Source organism: Miscanthus floridulus, chromosome 19 (genome assembly GCF_019320115.1).
Source record: "Miscanthus floridulus cultivar M001 chromosome 19, ASM1932011v1, whole genome shotgun sequence".
Lineage (NCBI taxonomy): Eukaryota > Viridiplantae > Streptophyta > Magnoliopsida > Poales > Poaceae > Miscanthus > Miscanthus floridulus.
Window position 1 is genome coordinate 75,447,093 of NC_089598.1, and position 23,764 is coordinate 75,470,856.

The 23,764-nt window shown below is 43.9% G+C and overlaps 1 pseudogene; it reads right to left on the bottom strand.

The window, feature by feature from the left end:
• Nucleotides 1–2,323: 2,323 nt before the first annotated feature.
• Nucleotides 2,324–21,895, bottom strand: LOC136526193 (uncharacterized; annotated as a pseudogene).
• Between the last annotated feature and the right edge of the window lie 1,869 nt (nt 21,896–23,764).

Sequence of the window (23,764 nt, forward strand, 5' to 3'; positions counted from 1 at the left end):
TTTTGCACAAATGTAAAGAGATGAAGATATAAAATGGTTCTAATTTCTAATTTCATATACAAAAGCCATCAACCAAGCTTTTGCATAGTTGAAGTTCTACTGCAATTCTGCAAATGAGCAAATGTTGTCGGTCTAGTTGCTACAATTCCTTTTTCCATGAAAAAGATGGAAGTCATGTTCCATTGTTCCAGAACCGCAAACGTATGAATCAATTTCTAGTTTTACTCAAATTCTTACTGTATGCTTATTACAATTATGTTTTTCCATGAAAATAGCATTCTGTGTTTTCACAATAACTTGATATTTTGTTCTCTACTTTCTCAATCTTTATTTTGGTCTCTGTATATCCCTCTCTTTTCAGAGTTTAAATGTTGTTTAAGATGTCAGCAATCCTTACTCCTTGGTAGCATAGATGGCTGGGAATTTTAGCAAAATTTCATTGTAAGTATAGGTCGATTATATAAGTTCAATTGACTTTACAAATGATAATCTATATTTTTTTGCAGGCTACATACTGAAGGCATGGGTCTATTGGGTAATACAAGTTTTTGTAGCAGTTTAGCAGACACATGCAGCTGTGTTCTATTTGATTGCATTATAAGATGTATGCATTCTCTTTTGCTCTTTATAAATTCTGCTAAAAGAAGCAGAGTCTATCAGCAAGCCTTGGGGAGGGATGGAGAAGAAAATACGGCTTTGATCATATCCATCGTAGCCTTTTCAACGGACTGTATATGTTACAGTAGCAGCTGTCTTCTCTGAATTTTTAAGACAGCAACAGTTTAGTTGATTAGAAAAATCATAACTTGAGTTGTAGACAACGAAAAATTATATTCTTTAACAATACGGAAAGCCCATGAAATTCTCTACATCTTTCTAGTTATTTGTTAAATAAGATTCTGCAGTTATCATGGTCAAAAAACACAAACACCCACTGCTGTCCAGACCAAGGTCAAAACCTGACCGGCTACTTTCAAAATTCATAACTCTAATTCTCTAGGTCTAAAATCATGACCTTTCACGACGACAAACATCTCTAAACCCTCTACAACTTTTGTATTATCAAGTATCACAGAAAAGGTAGATTACTACTCAGAACAACTCACCCAATCAAACCTGTACAAGCTGCAGTTTTCAGCACGCATGTTCAATGTATTTTCTACATTTCCTAGTTCAACAAGGAAGGTCACATTTGATAAAATTTCATTAAATCATGCAAGAATTTAGATTCCAATTAGCTGGTTGTTACCTTCCTCCTTTTAGGATTATTTCTTGTCCTATTCATCAGCTGCTGTGAAGTGATATATGTCTTCGATGCAGTCACATTTGTAGTGTTTTCGTTGAAAAGAGCTCTGCTGGGAGGTGCAGTACTTCTAGTGGAGCGAGTAGGTGCTGGTGCACCTTTTTGTACGGTGACAACTCTTCCAGGCTGAGTCTACAAACATCAAGTTGTTTGATCTATTTTAGCTATAGTTCAAGGTACATGGAACATAGTGAAATAATGTCATTACCTCCTCTAACCCATCTTTATTTTCATTTTCATGTCCACAGGTCTCATCTTCCTCTTCTATGATTGGTGCAACTTGTGTACTGGCATTGTTTTGCAGGGTACTCTATACATACAAATATTGGGGGTGAAAGATTAGGCATCACAATCATAAGATTATCAAGAGTACAAAGGATAAAAATTATTCTAATACCATAATCATAGCTCCTTCTTTGTGCTGCGCTAGCATATTAAGAAATTCTTGCTTCATTTCTTCTCTTAAGTTTATCTTAGCATTTTCCAGCTCCTCTTGCATCCTCCTCCTATTTTCTTCTTTCTCCCTTTCCCTTTCTGCAGCTTCTTGCGCAATCTGTTCTTTGAGCTTGTCAACCTCCGCTTCTAAAGCAATGCTCTTCTCCCTAGCTGTAGCTTGAGCACATGCATGTACTTCAAGGTTCTCTTTCATAAGTTCTCTACAAGTTCGATACGTAGCCAAATATCCATGCCCATGTAATTTGGATGATTTGATTTGTGTTGTTTCTTTGTAGCATGACTGAAAAATCATGTTCTCCTCAACAGTTGTAAGTGCTGGTCTATCAGGTTCTAATCCAATCTCACCAATTTTCATGGTTGCATTTTCCTAAATTAAATAACAGAACCTGTAAAGAGTTGCTTGACACTACTAGCAGCTATAAAAAAGGTTGACGAAACATTTACTTACATATACTGAAGCTGATACAGGATTTGACCATGCGCCATGTTTTGTGTGAGTGGTCCTCCAAAGAAGATCACTTGGCTCTTCACCAGTTTCTTGGTCTCTCTAGGATGCCGAAAAATTCAGCACACAAGTATTGCATCATACAAGGGAAGGACTAGATTAGTGTATCTAATGATTACTAGCTCAAATCTACATTGTGAGAAGTTCTTTGAACCCATCACATGCTTGGTTCTTTGCTGCTGACGGTTGGAGGAGTTCTGGCTGCTAAGTTTCTGCAGAATGAGAACAAGTGGTATGTAACAATGCAACTTTGGCCCATCAATTTTGTTTGACAAAGTAGATTTTACTAGCACTGACCTTGAATTTATCAGATCCAAAATACAACTGCAAGTAGTGCCACTCAAAAAGGTGTATTTCTTTGGGTTTATTTCGTATCCTCTCACCATAACTATTATAAGCCTTGTATGTGGCACTCAGATCAGATCGCCATCCTCTGTACCGCTCCTTGGCAATTTTCCATATTTTCTCTTTTCTTTTATCCACATCATCAATGTTGATGAAGTTCCACCTAAGCTGTTTACAATTAAAAAGCAATGAAATGTTTTATCAGAACTAGTATAATGCCCGTGCTAACGCTAAGCTGCCGTGTAGAAAAAATAAATCATAAAAATTAAAAAAAATTCATGCTAGTGCAACAGTACTAATCATCCAGTGCAATAGTACTAATCCTAGTTGGAGAGCCTGAAATAAACTTATTTAATGAAACATACTACATTACAAAGCTAAATCATCCACTTCGCTTCACACATCCAATTTGTCAAATAAATGATCATGAAAGCATCTAGGCCCCTAGTTGGATTTCGGTGATTAATGTCAATACAAGATTACTATGACTAACGTGTGTTTTGCAGAGACAATTAAGTTAGGTCATGGTAATAGAGATCGATTGGGCAATCGAGGTTGTCATGCCCCTACGATGGAAATCGTTTCGGTTTTCAAAGGATGGACGACAAGGTTAAGGATAACTAGTTCTAAGTGTCGATTGAAGTTGGAGAGACACTTAGAGTAGTTTAGGACTTTGTTTTTCCTTTGGCCGTACTATGAAGGGGGGTATGAACGGGTAGCTTGACCTAGTTGAGTCTAGTGAGTTAGGTGTGGTGCACACTTGTTAAAACTAGCTCTAGGTAGCTCCTATGAATGCCTAAGATCTTTTGGAGCAAACTTCATTCACATATGTTCGGAAGTTGGAAGTGAATGGAGGGTCCAACACTGACCGGACGCTGGCTCCGGTGCGACCGGACGCTGGCCGCAGGGTCCGGTCAGTTCATTTGACCATGAAGATCAAGTCTGGTGTGACCGGACGCTGGAAGGTCATGTGACCGGATGCTGAGGGCCAGCGTCCGGTCGACTCCAGTAAGGGTCTAGACTTGGGAAAGAGTGACCGGACGCGTCCGGTCAGTGTGACCGGACCCTGTGTATCCAGCGTCCGGTCGTTTACAGTAAGCATCCAAGAGCGACCGGACGCGTCCGGTTGGTACTGACCGGACCCTGACAGAGTCCGGTCATCACTTGAAAACTAATTCGCGGGTTGAACTGACCGGAGCGTCCGGTCATCACGACCGGAGCGTCCGGTCATCACACAGAAGCTCATAACGGTTCGTTTTTCAGGCTGGCTTATAAATAGAAGCTCCACTCGTGAGTGGAGTATCTTTTGCTCATTCCAACAGCTGAGAAACACATTTGTGAGTGCCAAGAAGAGCAAGGTCCTAGTGAGGTGTTTGTGATTCGAGAATCCAAGAGTGTAGCCTCACTAGCAAATCAAGAGTAGCAAAGTGTGCATCCATCTTCTCATTAGGCTTCGCATGGTCAAGTGAGAGTTCGTGCTTGTTACTCTTGGTGATCGCCATCACCTAGACGGCTTGGTGGTGATTGGGAGTTTGGTGTTCACCCGGCGGAGCTTGTGGGTGACCCAACTCAAGTTGTGAGCGGTTTTGGGTGATTCGCCGCGACGGAGTGTCGAAGAATCAACCCGTAGAGAGCACTTGGTCCTTGCGTGGATCAAGAGGGAGCTACACCCTTGCGCGGGTGCTCCAACGAGGACTAGTGGGGAGTGGCGACTCTCCGATACCTCGGCAAAACATCGCCGCGTTCCTTTCTCTCTCTATTTACTTTGAGCACTTACTTTGAGCATTTACTTTGAGCAATTCAATACTTGTTTTTATTTCCATAAGAATTGCTTGCTAGAGTAAGTTTGGAACTTAGGTTGAGAGGTTGTTGTGCATTAGTTTGATATAAACACTTTTCTAGGCACAAGGGGTTAATTGGGCTATCCGTAGGATTTGATTATTGCAAGAAATTTTAGAATTAGCCCAATTCACCCCCCCTCTTGGGCATCTTGATCCTTTCAATTGGTATCAGAGCCTCGTGCTCACGTTATTAAGCTTAATCGCTTAGAGCAAGATGTCTCACGGGGATGGTCCTCCTCCTATCTTTGAGGGAGATGATTTTCCATATTGGAAAATCCGCATGGAGGCTTACTTAGAAGCTCTAGATGTTGGAATTCTTAGAGCCGCCTCTCAAGGGTTCCCCGCACCTAGGAATGCCGCACAACTTCAAGGCGATGAAGTAAATTATGAAAAATGGAATGCAAAGGCTCGCAACACCATCTTTAGAGGCCTTTGCAAAGATGTGTTCAATCGTGTAAGGAACCACAAAGACACCCATGCACTATGGTCGGATGTTTGTGCGCTTCATGAGGGAACCAAGAGTGAGCGTGAGGAACGCTATCATCTTGTGATTAAAAAGCTAAATTCTTTTGAGATGTTTCCCAAAGAAAGTGCTAATGAGATGTATTCTCGATTAAATGTTCTTGTAGAGGAAGTCAATGGGCTTGGACTCACTCAAATGTCACCATCCGACGTTGTGAGAAAAATCTTGAGTGTCCTCCCCATTGACAAATATGGGCACATTGTGACCGTGCTACATCAAGGTGATCTTTCCGCCGCTACACCGACACAAATCTTGGGAAAGATCAATGCTCATGAGATGTACATGCACATCACACCACAAGATGGCTCATCCTCTACAAAGAAGAAAGAGAAAGACTTAGCATTCAAAGCTAGCCAAGACAAGGGCAAAGCAAGACTTGAGTATGAGAGCTCAAGTGATGAAGATGATGAAGAAAGCCTTGCCCTCATGGTGAAAAAGACCACCAAGATGCTAAAAAGGCTAAACAAGAGTGGCATCAAATTTGATGGCAAAAAGAAGAAGTTCTTCACTAGCTCAAGAAGAAAGCCAATCTCTAAGATGGATTGCTACAATTGTGGCGAACTTGGTCATCTAGCTCATCAATGCACAAAGCCCAAGAAAGACAAGTTCAAGAACAAGGGCAAGAAAGATGATTCAAGTGATGAAGATGAAAAGAAGAAGAACAAGCCATACAAGAAGAGAGATGGCAAAAAGAGGGAGTTCTACAAGAAGAAGAAGAGTGGCAAGGCCTATATTGTCGGTGATTGGCTCACAGACATTGATTCATCAAGTGGATCATCCGATGATGATAGTGACGATGAAAAGGTGGCTGCCATTGCTATTGATATTGCATCTTCACCACCACCATCGCCATCATCCTCTACACACCTATGCCTTATGGCCAAAGGTGAACGCAAGGTAACTAAGAGTGGTGATAGTAGTGATGATGAACATGCTAGTGATGATAGTGATAGCAATGATGATGACTCACCTACTTATGATGATCTTGTCAAAATACTTAGAAAATATACTAAGATCATTAGAAAGAGTAGAGCTACAAATGAAAAGCTTGATGCTAAAAATGATTCACTCTTAGCTAAGTGTGATACATTAGAAAAGGCTAATGATGAGCTCAAGGAAACAAATGATTCTATATCATCCAAACTCAAGGAGCTCAAATCTTCTAAGAAAGAGCTTAAAGATAAAAATGATAAACTTGAGTGGGTACACAATGAGCTTATCACTAGTCACAATAAGCTAAAAGATGAATATGCAACTCTAAAGATCAATTATGATACCCTTATTATTGCACAAGAATTCTTACCAAATGAGCCACATGATGCTACTAACCATGTTGTTAAGATTGATATAGCTACCTCATGTGATGATTTAATTGATGAAAGCATTGAGCATGGATCTAGTAGCAAGGGCAAGCAAGTGGTTGAATGCAACGACTATAATGAGTATGTCAAGCTCAAGAGTAACAATGAGAAGCTCATGAAAGATCTTGAAAAGATGAAAAGTCACAACACTATTGTGCTAGAAACTCTTGATCATGACAAAGAGGTGATCCTTGAGAATGAGAAGTTAAAAGAAGAAATCAAGAAACTCAAGGAGGAGAAGAACAATGATATTCTCAAGGAAGAGAACAAGAAGCTCAAGATGGAGAAAGAGCATCTCAAGGTGGGATTGAGCAAGTTTGCTAGAGGCAAGCATCTCCAAAGTGAGCTACTCATGAATACCGTCATGAAGATGGATAGAAGTGGCATTGGATATATGGCAAGTGTAGAGAAGAAGAAGGCTCAAGCTCAACACCAACAATCAAAGCCAAAACCAAAGCCAAAGAGATGTTTTGAATGTGGACAAGAAGGCCATTTTGCTCATGAGTGTCAAACTCCACCACCACAACCCTTGCCCAAGCATGCTAGACCCTTTGCTTTCAATGCTCACTACATGCTTAGAAAAGATTCGAGTGGAAAGATGAAAGTCATGTTCTTAGGTCCCCCCAACAAGAGTAGGCCTAAGAAAATTTGGGTGGCTAAGTCACTTGTTGAGAAGGTGAAGGGCCCTCAACAAGCTTGGATCCCTAAAGCTTGAATCTCTTGTGTGTAGGTGAACTACAAGACCGGTGGAAGTCATTGGGTTATTGATAGTGGTTGCACTCAACATATGACCGGTGATCCTCGTATGTTCACCTCACTAGATGAAGAGGTAGATGGACAAGAGAAAATAACATTTGGAGATAATTCAAAGGGCAAGGTCAAAGGATTGGGCAAAGTGGCAATATCAAATGATCATTCCATCTCAAATGTGCTCTATGTTGCTTCATTGAGTTTCAACTTGCTATCCGTTGGTCAATTGTGTGATCTTGGCTTCCAATGCTTGTTCACCGAGAAGGAGGTAGTTGTATCTAAGGTAGATGACAATCAAGTGATATTCAATGGATTTAGATACAACAACTTATATCTAGTTGACTTAACCTCCAAAGATGCAAACTTGAAGACTTGCCTATTCACCAAAACAACACTTGGGTGGCTATGGCATAGAAGGCTTGCTCATGTTGGGATGAGCTCACTCAAGAAGCTTATGAAGAATGATTTGGTGAGAGGGTTGAAGGATGTGAAGTTTGAGAAGGACAAGCTTTGTAGTGCATGTCAAGCCGGCAAGCAAGTTGCAAACACTCATCCAACCAAAGCTTTCATGTCAACCACAAGAGTGCTAGAACTCCTACACATGGATTTATTCGGACCAACAACATACAAGAGTTTGGGAGGAAATCTCTATTGTCTTGTGATTGTGGATGACTATTCAAGATATACATGGGTGTTCTTCCTTCATGATAAATCCGAAGTTGCATCTTGTTTCAAGAAGTTTGCCAAGAGAGCACAAAATGAATTTGAAGTGAAGCTCAAGAAGATAAGAAGTGACAATGGCAAAGAGTTTGACAACACAAACATAGAAGCTTATTGTGATGAAGTTGGAATCAAACATGAAGTCTCCGCAACCTATACTCCTCAACAAAATGGTGTAGTTGAGAGGAAGAACCGGACTTTGATCACTCTTGCAAGGACAATGCTAGATGAGTACAACACCCCCGAAGCTCTATGGGCGGAAGCAATCAACACCGCATGTTATGCATCCAACCGCCTATTTCTTCAAAAGTTCCTTGTCAAGACACCATATGAGTTGCTCAATGGGAAGAAGCCGGACGTCTCCTTCTTTAGGGTGTTTGGTTGCAAGTGCTACATCTACAAGAAGTGGCAACACCTAGGGAAGTTTCAAAGGCGTTGTGATATAGGTTTTCTTGTTGGTTACTCATCGAAGTCCAAAGCATATAGAGTATTTAATCATGCCACTGGCTTGGTTGAAGAAACATATGATGTGGAATTTGATGAATCTAATGGCTCCCAAGGAGCACATGAGAATCTTGATGATGTAGGTGATGAACCATTGAGGGAGGCTATGAAGAATATTCCGGTGGGAGACATCAAGCCAAAAGATGATGAAGATGATGTACAAGTTATTAACCAACCCTCTTCATCAAATGTACCACAAGATGGTGATAAAGTTGGGAGAGTAGAAAATGAAGATACTCACATCTCCCATGAGCAAATGGTGGTACAAGCACAAGATGTTGATGCTCCATAACCTCCTCCTCAAGTGGTCAATAGAAGAAATACACCTCTCCTACAAGATCATCCACAAGATCTCATCATAGGGAGTCCAACAAAGGGGGTGATGACTAGATCTCAAAAACTTACCTCATTTATTGCTCATCACTCTTTTGTCTCTTGCTATGAGCCTACCAAGGTAGAAGAAGCTCTAAAAGATCCGGATTGGATCAATGCCATGCATGAAGAGTTGAACAACTTCACTCGCAATGAAGTATGGAATCTTGAAGAGCGACCAAAAGGTGCAAGAGTGATTGGAACAAAGTGGGTGTTCCGCAACAAGCAAGATGATCAAGGTGTTGTTGTGAGGAACAAGGCAAGACTAGTGGCAAAGGGGTTCTCTCAAGTTGAAGGTTTAGATTTTGGAGAAACCTTTGCACCGGTTGCAAGATTAGAAGCCATCCGTATCCTTCTTGCATATGCATCACATCATGAAATGAAACTATATCAAATGGATGTGAAAAGTGCATTCTTAAATGGCTTTATTAATGAACTAGTCTATGTTGATCAACCTCCCGGGTTTGAAGACCCTAGATATCCTAATCATGTTTATAGGTTGTCCAAGGCACTATATGGGCTTAAGCAAGCCCCAAGAGCTTGGTATGAGCGCCTTCGGGATTTCCTTATTGAGAAGGGCTTCACCATTGGGAAGGTCGACACCACACTATTCACCAAGAAGCTTGATGGGCATATCTTCATTTGTCAAGTATATGTTGATGATATTATCTTTGGATCATCAAATGAAGACTCATGCAAAGAATTTGGTGAATTGATGTCTAAGGAGTTCGAGATGTCAATGATTGGTGAGCTTACATTCTTTCTTGGTTTTCAAGTTAAGCAAATGAAAGAAGGCATCTTCATCTCTCAAGAGAAATACACAAAAGACCTTCTCAAGAGATTCAAGATGGATGAATGTAAGCCAATCAAGACCCCAATGCCTACCAATGGACATCTCGACCTAGATGAGGGAGGTAACTCGGTTGATCAAACTCTCTACCGCTCTATGATTGGTAGCTTGTTATATTTAACCGCATCTAGGCCCGACATCATGTTTAGTGTGTGTATGTGTGCTAGGTTTCAAGCTAGTCCTAAGGAAACACATTTAATTGCCGTAAAAAGAATCCTTAGGTATCTTAAGCACACTCCAAGCATTGGCTTTGGTATCCCAAAGGAGCTTTATTTGAATTAATTGGCTATTCCGATTCGGATTACGCCGGATGCAAAGTTGATAGAAAGAGCACATCCGGAGGGTGCCATTTGCTTGGTAGATCACTTGTGTCTTGGTCCTCCAAGAAACAAAATAGTGTGGCTTTGTCCACCGCCGAAGCGGAATACATTGCCGTGGGTGCTTGTTGTGCACAAATATTATGCATGAAACAAATTTTACTAGACTATGGAGTAGTTCTAGAGAAAGTACCTCTTTTGTGTGACAATGAAAGTGCGGTAAAACTTGCAAATAATCCGGTTCAACACTCTCGCACCAAGCATATAGATATCCGCCATCACTTTCTAAGAGATCATGTAGCTAAAAATGATATATCACTAGAAGGTGTAAGATCCGAAGATCAATTAGCGGATATCTTCACTAAACCGCTAGATGAAGCTACATTTTGTAGATTGCGGAACGAGCTCAATGTACTTGATTTTAGTAACTTCACAAAAAATTGAGCTTGTGTTGTCCCTTGCATTCATTGTAATATACAACATGTTTAATTTGTGGAAATGCATATAGGGCTTGTCTAACATGGTTAAGATAACCGCCGAAAAGCATGTGAAGAAGCTTAACCTTGGATCAAACTTGACAAGCAACTAGATTTACTTACAAGCATTACATATGCATGAATGTTGTTTTGTCGTTTTGTTCCATTTGCCTTCTTGTTGCCTATTTTCTTAAAAAGAATTATAGCCTAAGGCAAAATACCTTGAAAAATATGAGGGTTTGAGAGAGGTCACTCACATCAGTCCCAATTGGTGTTTATTTGGATCTTATTTAAGTTGGGACTTGATTGGGAACAGGCAGCGCGAAGGAAGGTTGAAGGTTTGCTTGAAAAGGTGCACCGGACGCTGCACCGGACGCTGCTGTCCAGCGTCCGGTCAGTTCACAGGAGGTGAACTGCTGCTTGAAGGAGTGACCGGACGCTGCGTCTGTGCGTCCAGTCAGAAAGGGTTCAGCGTCCGGTCGATTGGAGGAAGATCAAATTGTACTGCCCGGACCCTGCCTGCGTCCGGTCATGGACCACGGACGCGTCTGGTCCCGATTCCAGAGGATTTGGACCTCTCTGGAATCGACAGACGCTGCGGTGGTAGCGTCCGGTCGCTACCACCGGAGCGTCCGGTCAGTGGATCTCGCGCGTCTTAAGGACTCTCTTCCCGTTTCCTTTTCTGTCGCGTGTTTGGGGGTTATTTATCCGAATCTTCTCTTCTTCCTTGACCCTAGCCCGAGCCAACCGCCGTGCCCTAGCCCAAGCCACCAAGCTGCGCTGCCACTGCCTAGCCGAAGTCGCCACCGTCCTTTGCGCCACCGCGCTCGGCCCCCTTGCCAGCCACGCACCACCGCAGCCTAGCCGCGCGCCACCTGCTCCGGTCAGCTTGCGCCCGCGCCTCTGTGCGCCTGCCTAGCGCGCCGTCGTGCCTTCGCAGCTGAGCCACCGTGCTAGCTCGCCTCTGCAGCACCGCGCCGGCCACCTCGCACCGAAGCTCGCCGCTCCACCGTTGCCAGGCTGCCTGTCTTCACGTCAAGTGCTCTTGCCCTACCCTCCCATTGATTGGTAAGGCAAGTCTTGTGTTTCACTCTTGATCTCCACAGTTGTAACCTAGATCACATTCTAAATGCACTGATTCCTCATTGCATTCAGGGCGTTTGACCTAACCCTAGCCCGGTTCCGAGGATCCCCTGCGTGACATCTTATCTCTTCTCGGTTCGCTGATTGTCAGGTAGAAAGCCATTCGATTCAATTTCGCATCTACATTGCTTTCTCTGCTAGGGTTTCGTATCTATTAGACATATGGTATTTATTCATATATCCATCTATTCTTTCGTGCAGCGAGTCGTTTCCGTTGTGTTTCGTCCGACAGTTGGCAGTTAACTCGGAGCCAAGCTCGCGAGTAAGGATCGAGGCCAAGCCTCGTAAGCGGAAGTTTGACAGTTGATCTTCATCAGTGGCAGTTCACCATCTTGTCAGATGGCTCACACCAAGAATGTTGGTGGTGGCCCAGGTGATGATGATAGGAGGCCCCCGCCTCGCCAGCCAGCCGGATCTAAAGGCAAGTCAACCAAGTAGGTAACATCCAAGAAGCGGAAGTACCCCAACGCAGAGACAGCTAGAGCAGCAGCTGTTGCAGAGGCCACAGAGCGTGCCGAGAGAGGTGGCACCCGCAGCAGAGTTGTCATTGCAGATCAGCTAGTTTCACCCGCAGTCAGAGCTGCGATTGAGGAGGTTGAGCGTCGTCATGGTAGTCCAGCTGGTACTACCACGCTTGCAGGATGACGGGTTGCCATTGAGGAGGGTCCATCAGCACAGCAGCAGCCTCCACCAGCAGAGCCTCAGCCAGCCCAGGAGACTCAGGAGAGTCAGGAGACCGAGCCGGCACCTCAGCTACGCCGATTGAGTCATACCAGTGCTGCAGTTCCACCGAGGCCAGCTACACAGCGCAGGGGTTCACGCCCTCCGCCTAGACCACAGGGTCCGCCTCCAGTGGTTCACCTTGACTTGAGGGCCACTACAGCCAGGCAGGTTCAGTAGCTGCGGTTTGTTGAGTTTGAGGTTTGGTTTCCACCGAGGAGGGATGAGAGAGCAGCTGAGGGGTTCTACACGCCACTGCAGGAGGATTTCTACAATGCATATCTCAACAGTGGGGCAGTGTTCAGATCACAGAGGGTCTGTCAGATAGAGTCCATTGTGGCAGTAGCCGGAGAGGGGATTCGGCAATATTTGTCATATTTGCCAGGACTGTCAGATCTGTTTGGACAGACAGGGATATATGTACCTTCTTGGGTTCGTCAGTTTTATGCCTCGCTCTACATCGATCCTCATCACAGATTCATTCACTTTGCCTTCAACGGCAAAGACTATAGAGTGACGAGTAGTAGGGCCAGAGAGATACTAAGACTATAGGAGCAGCCTATAAGGATGCATGAGGTTTGCTATGGACATCAGGAGCCTCCCAGGCGTCCTCATGGAGGGTTGGTGCCCCCTACAGACTTAGTGCGCCATTGCTTCAAGGAGCCATTTGGTGAGGGGTCGAGCAGGAACCCCAGTGACTTGACTCCTACAGCGAGGATTCTAGAGGCCATCATCAGGAGGACATTGCTTCCCAGGTTGGGATACAGGGAGGGCCTGACTCGCTTATAGCTCTAGCTTCTCAATGCCATTATGCAGATGATAGTGTTTGACATCTAGGACCTCCTTCTTTCGAAGATGGAGGATACTATAGCTAAGGGATTCAAGGGTCGCAGGCAGCTTCCCTATGCTCACTGGATCATGTTTCTCATCCGCAGAGTTGTGATTGATAAGCCCCCTGGCATGATGGATGAGTATACAGGTGCCACTACGGAATTCCCAGCTTACAACCTGTCACAGAGGATCAGACACGCCACTCCTCCAGCACCCAGACAGCCTAGCCGTCATCCCGACGTGCCAGAGTCCGCAGCTCAGCAGGACGAGATCATCAGAGGGATTGCAGCCACTGAGGAGGTGGAGCTAGAGGCACAGCAGGAGGTGAGTGAGTACAGTGACAGATCCGACAACGACTACCAGCCTATACCTCAGATGCCTCCACATAGACACGATGCAGAGGTAGGTAGCTCTAGCTCTGCTCCACCTGCTCCACAGATAGACCTCGCTCTCATTGCTATTCTTGAGCAGATGCAGCAGGATTAGACACAACAGGCATAGGAGACAGCTACAAACTTCGCACAGTTTCAGGCTCATCAGGACGAGTTTCAGCGACAGCAGCAGCTCCTTTAGCACCAGCAGTTACTTATGCAGCAGCAGCTCATGGGATTCATGCAGCATGTAGTGACAGCCATTGGGATCCCACTGCCACAGACTTCGCCCCAGCTTGCATAGCCTCCTACCACTTCGATGACTCCAGCAGTACAGCCCATCGGGCTTCAGAGTCAGGGACAGCCTCCAGCTCAGTTTCCTTCACCTCCTGTACAGGTGTCCCAGTGGTTAGCCTCACCTGGTGTAGCCCCGCAGTTCACTCCTTATCACACGGGTTTCTCACCAGAGCAGACGTCCTCACTATTCGTGCCTGAGTCATCAGTCTCCAGGAGTCTTGGAGCATCTTTCAGTGAGTTGACCGGCATGCCTACCCCGCCTCACATGCATACTGCCGGTCCGTCTACAGCCGCTCTAGCTATCATGACTACTCAGAGGCTCCCCTCGTCTGTCGCCTCATCAGATCCTACGACAAACATACTTGCAGCTTCACAGGCAGCACTAGCTCAGACCCAAACTGCTTCAGCGACACTTCCTGCTTCAGAGGGTCAGTCAGTTCAGAGCTCAGGGTCAGATGATGATGGCGCCCAGTTCCACCTTGCTCCACGTAATTCAGCGCCCGACTCGTCCGCTGCAGCCCCGCCGTCCGACCCCTAGGTTTTGGTGTTTGACGCCAAAGGGGGAGAGGGTTTGAGTATGTAGACTTAGGGGGAGCGAGTTTCAGGGGGAGCTAGTTATCTAGTATAGTATTAGCTTATTATATACTTTTGGAGTTTCATTTGTGTGATACACTATTACTTATGCATTCGTGTGTTTACTTTCATGCATACTCTTATTTATATATGATAGTGCTATCTACGTGGTTGTGATATTTGACATGTGTGACTTCTACTTTGCTTTATCTATATGTCATATCACCTGTGTAATGCTCATTTGTTTTTGCTTCCGCGTTTACACTTCGAAGCAAATGAGCTTTGTTATTTGTACTCATGCTTAATTCATATTCTTTGAGTACATTGTGTTGGCTTGGGTCATATAAGCGTGACTAACTCCTCTGTTCTTATTGACAAAAGCTTATATGAACCAAGCCCATCAAAAACCTCACTCCATAACATACTCGAGGTGGTATTGTCATCAATCACCAAAAAGGGGGAGATTGAAAGCATCTAGGCCCCTAGTTGGATTTCGGTGATTAATGTCAATACAAGATTACTATGACTAATGTGTGTTTTGCAGAGACAATTAAGTTAGGTCATGGTAATAGAGATCGATTGGGCAATCGAGGTTGTCATGCCCCTACGATGGAAATCGTTTCGGTTTTCAAAGGATGGACGACAAGGTTAAGGATAACTAGTTCTAAGTGTCGATTGAAGTTGGAGAGACACTTAGAGTAGTTTAGGACTTTGTTTTTCCTTTGGCCGTACTATGAAGGGGGGTATGAACGGGTAGCTTGACCTAGTTGAGTCTAGTGAGTTAGGTGTGGTGCACACTTGTTAAAACTAGCTCTAGGTAGCTCCTATGAATGCCTAAGATCTTTTGGAGCAAACTTCATTCACATATGTTCGGAAGTTGGAAGTGAATGGAGGGTCAAACACTGACCGGACGCTGGCTCCGGTGCGACCGGACGCTGGCCGCAGGGTCCGGTCAGTTCATTTGACCATGAAGATCAAGTCTGGTGTGACCGGACGCTGGAAGGTCATGTGACCGGACGCTGAGGGCCAGCGTCCGGTCGACTCCAGTAAGGGTCCAGACTTGGGAAAGAGTGACCGGACGCATCCGGTCAGTGTGACCGGACCCTGTGTATCCAGCGTCCGGTCGTTTACAGTAAGCATCCAAGAGCGACCGGACGCGTCCGGTCGGTACTGACCGGACCCTGACAGAGTCCGGTCATCACTTGAAAACTGATTCGCAGGTTGAACTGACCGGAGCGTCCGGTCATCACGACCGGAGCGTCCGGTCATCCCGCAGAAGCTCATAACGGTTCGTTTTTCAGGCTGGCTTATAAATAGAAGCTCCACTCGTGAGTGGAGTATCTTTTGCTCATTCCAACAGCTGAGAAACACGTTTGTGAGTGCCAAGAAGAGCAAGGTCCTAGTGAGGTGTTTGTGATTCGAGAATCCAAGAGTGTAGCCTCACTAGCAAATCAAGAGTAGCAAAGTGTGCATCCATCTTCTCATTAGGCTTCGCGTGGTCAAGTGAGAGTTCGTGCTTGTTACTCTTGGTGATCGCCATCACCTAGACGGCTTGGTGGTGATTGGGAGTTTGGTGTTCACCCGGCGGAGCTTGTGGGTGACCCAACTCAAGTTGTGAGCGGTTTTGGGTGATTCGCCGCGACGGAGTGTCGAAGAATCAACCCGTAGAGAGCACTTGATCCTTGCGCGGATCAAGGGGGAGCTACACCCTTGCGCGGGTGCTCCAACGAGGACTAGTGGGGAGTGGCGACTCTCCGATACCTCGGCAAAACATTGCCGCGTTCCTTTCTCTCTCTATTTACTTTGAGCACTTACTTTGAGCATTTACTTTGAGCAATTCAATACTTGTTTTTATTTCCATAAGAATTGCTTGCTAGAGTAAGTTTGGAACTTAGGTTGAGATGTTGTTGTGCATTAGTTTGATATAAACACTTTTCTAGGCACAAGGGGTTAATTGGGCTATCCGTATGATTTGATTATTGCAAGAAATTTTAGAATTAGCCCAATTCACCCCCCCTCTTGGGCATCTTGATCCTTTCAGATCAAACACTATCCTAAAGTCATAGAAATAACTCTCCTTTGAGAGGTTAACTGAACATGCCTTTTTTCTGTATACAATGGGAAGGGTTTACAGAATATGCTTTCAGCTGAAATCTAAACTAAAAGGCACAATGGCTGGGCATGAAGCAACATGAGGAAAGAAACAATCAAGAAAAGAAATCTAATAGCATCTGAGGGATAAATTCATTAGGTTAGTACAATGACATTAGCATAAATCAACATGTCAACATCATAATTTCTACATCTGTACACTCACTTTTTTGGATAGTAAAAGAGCAACAGCAATGTACCTTAACAAAAAATAGTACACATCATACCAGTATCTCTTCTGCAATTTCTAGTTTGACTTCTTCCTTTATATCCTTCCAACTGTTTACTCCAATTAGTGGGGCCCATTTCCTTGTAAATATAACGACCTCATCGACAAATGCACGGGTATTCGGTCCAATGGGTCCTCCACGGCTTTCTGAAAATTCGATTGGGAGTGTGTGAATGCGTTCCTTAACTCTCTTGTTGCCTACTGTTAATCCTTTAATAGTGCAACGACCTCTTTTCTTGCGTTCATTGGAGCCATGTCCTTGCAAAAAAGACTAACAATCTTGAGCTGTAGTAGTTCTCAATTAAGATATGTGAACCCAATATTAAAAGTACATGCATTATCACAAACTGTTTCCCTCGTCTCATGCCTTCCTTGCATGGCTTGGCCTATTTGAGGGTGGTGTCGCATTGCTTCCATTGCTTTCATCGTCTTCGTCTATGATTGCATCGGTGTCACGTTGCTCGACAAATGCCACTGCACACAAGGTTAAAGGTTCAGTTTTAAAAAAAATTAGTACTAAACAACATTGGTTGAAGAAGGAAAATAAATTACTAATTTCTGGAATGTCCCCTTTCATCCTTAAAAATTCCTTGTACGTGTTGACTGCTTGTTGCCTAGTGTCATCCTTTAAATCTGTTAGTCACCAAAAAAATGTAAGATGAGGTGTAGTTTATATAAAGGTGCTAAGATTTTGCTTAATACGAAAACATATGCAAAAACATAGATGATATACTTTTGGATTGTTCCGGTCGTAGCTTCTTTAGCCAGTCCTTGTTTGCATCTAAAGGATCATCCATAAACGGATGCTCATCTTCTTCCAGCTGCTGCCTTGGTCGCTTGAGGGGTGTTATGCTGACTTGCTGTGCTGTCTCTTGTTCCTTTGAGAGTACTAATCTGATTTCCTTCTCACTCTCATTGTCTTGTAGCATAATCTCTGCATGTCTGACAAAGTCGAGGGGCTGAAGACTTGCAACATCTCTTCCACAACGCTTCTTGTAGTACAAGAAGTCCCGGGCATTATACCCAAGCTGGTCCTTAAGAGATGTCAAGGTTGACAATTTTGTATGAGGCCTTTCCAATTTGAACATTACATAATCCTGATCTGGAAGTCCATTCTTGCAATGAACATAAAGAGTCCATATTTCGCCCGTGCCACTGCATAAATAGGACAATGGTTGATAAATAAACAAGAATAAAAAAGGTAAAGTATTACATATATATAAGTAATTGAACTAAATATCATTGAATTTAGGATTCTATTTTAGATGGTTTATGTAATCCCATTATAGAGCAGGCACACGCAACATGAGAAATTCAATGCCTGATGCAGAAAAAGGTTAACTACATCCATACATTTTTGTGTAGTTAAACATTGATATTTAAGCATAGAAAACGATCTCAGACTTTGTATTCCTGAATCAAAAAAGTACTGATAACATCTTGACATAGGTATAGTGTTATACATATGCTGAAGCTATTGGCTTTGTTTCTAATCATTTTGACAACATTACGTCAACCTGTCATACATATACTGAATATACTTTTATTTTGTCAATTATTTTTGCAGCCTTGCTTTGATGTGAACCCATTGAAGACAGAGTTCCAGATCCATTCAATATCAGAAAATTTGTTCCAAAAAATTTGTTCTAGTTGATGACACAATCAGACAATTCCATCCTCATAGATTGAAAAAAATTATGCTTTTATCATGACCAAATTATGCAAGCAGCAAATGTTTGAAAACCCTAAACCCCTCATAATTTGTAGAATTTGCTGTGATGCGAGATTAAATATGAATAAAAAAACCTAGATTAAGTAATCATTGTACCTGGGGACATATGGAGAAGAGAACCCAAGATCATCTTCTACTTCGAGGGTGGCCTCAGTATATCGATGGCGATGGGTACCTAAGGCGGTGGAGTCTGTGCGGGCGCTTATGTCCTGCGAACGAAGCGCCGTCCTGCCTTAAGGCGTTGCCAGTGGCGTCCTCAACGGAGGCGATGTCGGGGGCGTCCTGGACTCCACATGTAAAATAACCAATGTTAAGGCCACAAATTAGGAACTTCACATGTAAAATAACCAATTACAGGCCTCTAACAAAAAGAAGCCACTCTGGTCATGACAACGGCAACGGCTGAAGAAATAAACAAGGACCAAAGCACCAACAGAACTAAATTAAAGAGCAATGTTTCTAACAATAAATGTATAGCGCATCTAGTCAATCAGGGCTGCATCCAAACTATACAGTCCATTTACATGCTAGTCCATATCAGAAAGTTCAAGAACCACAAGAGATCACACGCAACAGCAACACTACAGGATGAAAAGCAAACCATCTGGGAGATCAAGGAAGACTGCTCAGTGGGCTTAAGCCTAAGAGGCATTACAGGTTACTCCCGCTTAAGCCTGCTAGGCAAGCGCAGGTTCCTGCGAAGGATTTTTTGCAGGCTGGATTTAGCAGGTTGCAGGCAAACCTGCACCCGTTTGCATCCCTAACTAAAGCCCCAACAATCTACCTGGTGCTAACAAACAGGAATCTAATAAACTAGATTTCTGATGACAGCAGTCAAAGCCAACAATCTACCTGGTGCTATATGGACGAGAGAACCCATGTTCATCTTCTAGTTCGAGGGTGGCTTCAATATATCGATGGGCGCCCAAGGCGGTGGCGTTGTTGCTGGCGCTCATGCCCTGAGGAGGAAGCAACGTCCTGGCTGGAGGCGACGTCGGCGGCGTCCTAGACGCAGGCGGCGTTGGGGGCGTCCTGGAAGGAGGCGGCGGCACCATGGCCCTCATGGAGGCGGCGTCGGGGGCTCCTGGACGGATCGCAATCTAATTTTGGGGGAGGGGATACGAATAGACAGGTATGGGGGGAGGAACCGACGATATATGGTGCTTTTTTCTTTTTTTTTCGTTTGTGCGCAAAAATTTGGCGCGGTGGGAAACTTTGGAAAATTTTGGGAGGAAATCAGGCACGTGTTGTGGTTTTGAGCCTTCGTTTTGGCGCCTTCACCTGGGTTTTAGGCGGTCTGGCATTTTTTATACACACGATCGTTTTTCAAATAAAACTTTGCATACATACCATTTATATATATATATATATATATATATATATATATATATATATATATATATATATATATATATATATTTACGTAATTTTTTAAGTAGGAGTACACACAATTAAATTTGGAATTTGTTCCAATCACCAGAGCTCTGCAGCAGCGTAGTGCAGCCGTGGCGGGGCAGTGGGCGGCGGCGGGGCCAAGTAGGATGATGGACAGTGCCATTGGAAAGAGGAAAAAAATCGAGTAATTGCTCACTCAGGTGAGGAATAGACAAATCCTAAAAAAATTAGCAGTATGCCTGTGATAGCTCTACGGTAAAACCCAAAACACGATCAAATTCATGTCACAATTTTATATGGGCAGTTTTTCAAATATAACTTTTGCATACATACAATTTAAATATATATTTATGTAATTTTTTCAGTAGGAGTACACACAATTCAATTTGGAATTTGTTCCAACCGACACAAAGAAATTCATTTAATCTATGTCTTGTGGGAAAATTTGGGAGCCAAATTTCTCTCGAGAGGGCTTGTCTCTATAACTAAAAAATGGTAAAAGCTGCAGGGCCAGGTCGAGGAAGAGGGAGGCCGCGCTAGGGTTTCGCCCGAGCTCGGTGGCCGCGTATGCCAGAATCAAAATAGAATGCACAACATATGTATGCCAGGATCAATTTATTCGTACGTGACATGAGGCTTATAGCAAGGAAAGGCTAACTTTGTTTTACACCAGCGCCTAAGCGACACATTCTAATTTCCTTAATTCCTTTGCACCTAATTACTAGGTGAATTCTGCCTTCTCTTCATAGAACCAAACCAACACTTGGATTCCATCCAAGCTCCCAACTGAACCAACCATTCCCTTATCAAGGGAACCACCCCAAACAAACCAGAGCCATCTAATCTCGAAGAAGTCCAAGTAGATCTTGTCCGTGAGTACGGCTGATATATTGGTTTTACACTCTACAGAGATTGCACATTTTCACTATGAGTCATGTTTTCCACATCACGGTTCACACTACCTAGGTGCTTCGCGGGGTCACACTACAAGCCCATTACAAAGTCCTCCAAGCCTGTTTTACACGCCCTATAAGGTTTCGCCGTGGGTACCAACACCACTGCAGAAGTAGTAGTTGCACTAGAAGTAGTAAAAGTAGTAGTAGTTGGAATATTATATTCAAAAAGCTGGAATGTTCAATTTAAAAAGTTAAACAAAAAAGTTGGAATGATATAAATAGGTTTTCAAAAAATTGAAATGCTGTTGTAATGTTCAATTTTAAAAGTTAAAAAATATAAAAAAAGAACTAGAAGTGGTAAAAGCAGTAGTAGTTGGAATATTTTATTAAAAAAAGTTGGAATGTTTAATTTAAAAAGTAAAAAAAGTTGGAATGATATAAATAGGTTTTCAAAAATTTTAAATGCAGTTAGAATGTTCAATTTAAAAAGTTAAAAAAATATAAAAAGAACAGAATTGCACAAAGTCCAGTCGCCTCACCAAGCTCGACCACAAAAGGAAGCTCAGCACAGCAAGGCAGCCTGGCCCAAGCAGGTCCAATTATGTGCATTTTTTTAGAATGGCGTATGGTACAAGAAGTTCAGTGAAGTTAGTCCCTTCAACTTTTAAGCTACGTTTCATCTCCCTACATTGGCGAGGTGGCACTAATGTACCAACGTTTGGCAACAGCTAGGGATGAAAACGGTACGGATATTTTCCGACCGTATTCGAAACCGAATCCGTTTAGAAGGGTTGAGATCTGTCCGTATCCGAGTCCGGATATCCAACATCCGATACCATATCCGTATCCGAATACTCCAATCGCATATTTATGATGTCGATATCCAATCGTATCCTATCCGACATAGTTGACACTATCCGTATTTGAATCCAAATCCGGACAGAAATATGAAAACAAATGTAATATCGGTGATATCCGTCCGTATCCGATCCGTTTTCATCCCTAGCAATAGCTGGGCAACAGCCAACACACTCCGTCAATGGACCGGCCCACTTCGTTTCCTCAAAACCGTCCCGCACCGGACACTTCCTTCTCCCGTACACCCTCCCCGTCCCGTGAGTCTGTGACCCCCCGCATTCCCCACCTGTGACTCCCACGAGGCACGAGCGACAGAGGCGGCGGCGGATTGAATCCCCCAGGCGGCGACGAAGGTGGCGGCGGAGTCGTCGACCATGTCAAGCAGCAAGCGCGGCCACAACACCCGGACCCAAGCGCGCAACTCAGGCGGCCAGTTCGCCCCGCGCGCGAGGTGTACCTCGTTCGACTACGACACCGACGTCGACGGCGATCCGGCCACAATGCGGTTGGCATTGGAGGTTTGGGCGACCGGAGGAAAGCGCGGCGAAGTAACTTTTGGGTTCTAATTTAATTTGTTTCCAGCATTTTCGCTTGTATGCAGCTGAGTATCTGCTACAAATTGGTTCAAGCATTTTGTGTGGTATATGTGGTCACTTTGGAGACAGAGGATTTTCAACTTCGGGAGAAGGGATCTCTTGTTCCCGCCATTTTTGGGTGTCCTGGATCGGAAGCCTGCTACTCCTATATGGGCTTTTCATTTCGCAGGTAGCTGCAGATGTGCTCCACCAGCTCTTAAGGCCCATACCAATGGACCCGAAAGAAACTCAACCAGCGTAACGTTTCAACTGGGCCGAGCACAGCCACCGGCTTCGGTCTCCTCTCCCTCTCCTCGCGGCCGACTCACACGGCCATGCGACATTGGCCATGGCCGGCCGGCGCTGCCGCAGCAGCCGACGAGCATTTCCGGTGGTGCCCTGCCCGTCGACGGACGAGCCCACGCTGCATGACTCCGCTGCTCTCGTTACCTACTAGTTAAGAAAATCATCATCAGGAAGGAACTAGGGCACCAATATGCCGTAGTCGATGCAGGGAATTCAAGGGCCGTGACGACTACGGCTGTAGGGAAGGGGCGCTGCGACGACAAAGGCTTCAGGGAGGCCTTGACCACGCTAGCTGCTGGTGCTAGTTGTAGGGATCGGGGGGGGGGGGGGGGGGCCTCCACCACGTTCTTCGCAAGGAGACAGCACGTGGGGGAAGAAGAGAGGCCGCGGGAGAGAAGGAGCCGCGACAGGAGCTACAGGCCGTGACCTCTACGTGATATGTAAAATTAGATTAGATCCTTTTTCCAATATAACTAGTCAACATTAATTAATATAGGGTACTTTCGCTATTACTAACACAAACATAGACGTAGCCTAGTGGTAGGGTCTTACTTTCAAGACCAAGAGGTCTCAGGTTCGAAACACATATTGTTGTTATTTTTTTAAAAAAATTTATGCAACCATTAAAGTGGAAAGGCTTAGGTATTGCAACAATGTAATTTTTCGTTGCTATATTATAACCTTTTTGCAATGAACGAAACTGCTACATACAACGAAACCATAATCGTTGCAACCTTAGTGATTGCAACGAACTATTTTTTTTCGTTGCTATATGTACCAATTTTTTGCAACGCAAGCGACTATTATATACAACAGAACATATTCGTGGCGATATAGATGGGCTATTGCAACCATAAAATAAAGAGTTGCAATATCACCTTAGTATTGCAACGAAAATAAACTTGCCCGCAACGCAAATCAAATCGTGGCAACATTAATCACTTATTGCAACCGTTCAAAAATTTGTTGCGATAACACTTACTTTTTGCAACGATCTCCACACTTATGGCCACAAAACAATCTTCATGGCAAAAAACCAATCTATCGCAACCAAAAGTGAAAATCGTTGTGATAACAATGCTTGTTGCAACGAAACCATGTCGTTGCGACAAAAAAGCGTGATATAAGGGTCAGAAGTTAGTAGTGCACGTATGTCATAATAGGAACAATGATGGATCGTGGAGTCGACCGGAGTAGCAGAAAAGATGATGCCTTGGGGATCATGTCGCCACGATGGAATGCTAACTTTTGGTTATATTTTACCAGACAAGCCCCGATGCATAACCCCTATTATTCTGCTCTTTATTTTATGCTTGTGCATTAAGTTTAAGGAGTTGAATGAAACCCACTTGCATATATGTATC